Consider the following 2,666-nt stretch of genomic DNA (forward strand, 5'->3'; position numbering starts at 1 on the left):
AAAATTTATAATTGGTAAAGTAGAAATTGAATGGGAAAAAAACTGAGGCTGAGTTGTAAGATAAGGACATTGTGATGATCATAAGGCCTCTGTCATAGAACTGAGGACACAGTGAGAATATATGTGTAAGAAGTCTAATCCCAAAGCTGATATCATGCCCGTCTCTCTAGAGAAAGGAAAGGAATACTGACACCCTGCTGTCCCTGAAGAAACTGACTAATAGAGAAATTCCCCGGCATCCCTTGATAGGTCAGTCAACCTTGACTAGCCAGCGTCTCCTGGTTAATCTTTCTGGTTCAATGCTCAGAAGAATACAGCACCCTGAAGGATTTTTAAAGGATTTTTTATGCCAGTGATGATCTCAAGTTACAGAATTTTATTCCAAAGGAAAAAAAAAAAAAAAAACTTCTCCTGGGCTTCTGATGCAGGGCAGTGTCTTGAAGAAGATAAGGTGCCCCTCCCAACTTTGTCTCTAAAATAATGTAGACTTTTGCTGCAGCTCAAAGGAGGAACTAACTGCAGGGAGCTGTGGGACTGGTTACAGAAATGACCAGGTGTTAAGCAGCTTAAGAGCAGCAGCGCCTTCTGGGGACACGCAGGGGAGATGCAGTGAAGTGACTGGTACTGCAGCCTGGGAAAGGACCTCCTCAGGCTGAGGTCTGCCCTCTCGTGGCTGCAGATGCTAACTTCTCTCCGCTTGTTTCTCTCCCACAGGAGGGAGAACTTTGAGCGCCAAGTAACTCAAGAAGTTATCTAGGGAAGCAGAAACAAGAAACAGTTCAGACAGCACAGGTCGTTGAGCTGTGGGTGAGAGACTGGATTTCTACGTCTGTGGATGCCTCTCCTCTGAGCGAGTGCTTCTCTAGAAATTAGGAAAATAAGGCTAATAACAAAAAGCAAACATGCATTTGAGTTAAAGGATTGACTTTCATTCTATTATTTTCGTTCTGCTGAATTTGGAGTGCTTCATGAAATGATGATGGTATATGGTAATTTAGTGTCCCCTGTCATCTCCCAAATGGCTTCAAAATTTTGACTCATTTGTTACATCTCTCCTTCCAGGAACCATTGTTCCAACCCACCTTTCAAATTCATAATCACAGAATGGTTTTCAGTTGGAATAGATATACATGATCCTCATTTACCAGGAAAATCAGGTATTCTCTCCATGATACAGATTTAAGACCTAAGCAGGATCTGTTCCCGTAATCCAGTGCTTTGCACATAACAGGAATCCAGTAGAGAATGCTGAAAAGAATGAGGGTCTTAGGGGATAAGCAGGGCCTGGAACCCAGATATTCTGCCACCTAATGTGGTGTCCCTTTCACTACACCAGGATCATACGGTTTCTGGTGAGACGTAGGCAATCCACTTGACTGAAACACTGGTAGGTTTTCATAACAGGAAGGGGTTGGTCAGGGCCAGGAATGGCAGGAGAGACAGACCTTAAATAATTACCTAAATAATTATCTTCTTACAGTTAACTGTGTTAGGAAGAGAAAGTACAAGGCATTGTCAGAGTAAATGACTGGTGACTGGACCAATAGGAAAGGCCTCTCTAAGAGGTGACCCTTGAGCTGAGCCTGAAGGATGAGTGTGTGTGTGTGTGTGTTTGTGTGTGTAGTTGCTCAGTCATGTCTGACTCTTTGTGACCCCATGGACTGCAGCCCACCAGGCTCCTCTGTCCCTGGGGATCTACCAGGCAAGAATACTGGAGTGGGTTGCCATACCTTCCTCCAGGGCATCTTCCCAACCCAGGGATCGAACCCAGGTTTCCCACATTGCAGGCAGATTCTTTACCATCTGAGCCACCAGCGAAGCCCGAAGGATGATTAGAACTCAACAGACATAGACGTGTGTGCTATGGATTTAGAGCCAGGAAAGAAAGGGATCGGTTAAAGTGGTGCTCCAGCCAGAGGAACCATCCCAGCAAGGTCCTGGGCACTTTGCCCCCCACCCTCAGGCCCTTTTTTTTTTTTTTTCTGAATGTGGACTTTGTCCTTGCTTGAAATTCCCCACCTGGAGGCCATCTGCTCATCTCTCAGGATTCAGTTCAAGCCTCTTCCCCTCTGAAGCTTTCCTGGACTCTGGGAAACATTAGACACTCTGGCCACCGTGTGCCTTGCTCATTCCTGGCACATCATAGGAACTTGTGAAATCTTCACTGAGTATCTAGTAAATAAGTATAACAGCACATTATTCAGTAACTTTTTGTAAATGGTTAGCCCATCTGCAGACTCTGAGCCTGCTGGAAGCATCCACCCAGTGCTGGATCTGCAGTCCTTTTTAATGTTTGTTAAATGAATGTATGAGGTTAAGGCACTGGGGCTGTGATAACAGAAACCTTGGAATTGAAGTTTCAGCGTCAAGTGAGGTGAAATCATGGAAGGCCTTAACTGTTGTTTGAAGGAGGCTGGACCTTGTATAGGATGTGGGGAGACACAGAGAGTGTCTGAGCAAGACCCTGGCTGTTTGGATTTATGCTTTATGAAGGTAACTGTCAGCAGACTGCACACAGGCAAAAGTAGGGGGAAATTGGAGAGATGGAAGCCAGGTGGGAAGTCCCCTAGATGAGTGGGAGTAGAAAGGGACAGGAGCGAGGAGACCCGGGAAGGGAGAAATGGCCACATCAGGACCTGAGAACTGATTTCCTGTGGGAGAGTCAC

The 2,666-nt window shown here is 45.6% G+C and overlaps 1 long non-coding RNA gene across 1 annotated transcript; it reads right to left on the reverse strand.

The window, feature by feature from the left end:
• Positions 1–342: 342 nt before the first annotated feature.
• Positions 343–2,135, reverse strand: LOC122697844. The gene is made up of 3 exons (XR_006342182.1): positions 2,020–2,135; positions 1,731–1,861; positions 343–753 (listed from the first exon to the last, which is right to left on the reverse strand). It is a non-coding gene; the product is annotated as an uncharacterized LOC122697844 (long non-coding RNA).
• Positions 2,136–2,666: the final 531 nt, after the last annotated feature.

The sequence above is a fragment of the Cervus elaphus genome, chromosome 7 (assembly GCF_910594005.1).
Source record: "Cervus elaphus chromosome 7, mCerEla1.1, whole genome shotgun sequence".
NCBI classification, from domain to species: Eukaryota; Metazoa; Chordata; class Mammalia; order Artiodactyla; family Cervidae; genus Cervus; species Cervus elaphus.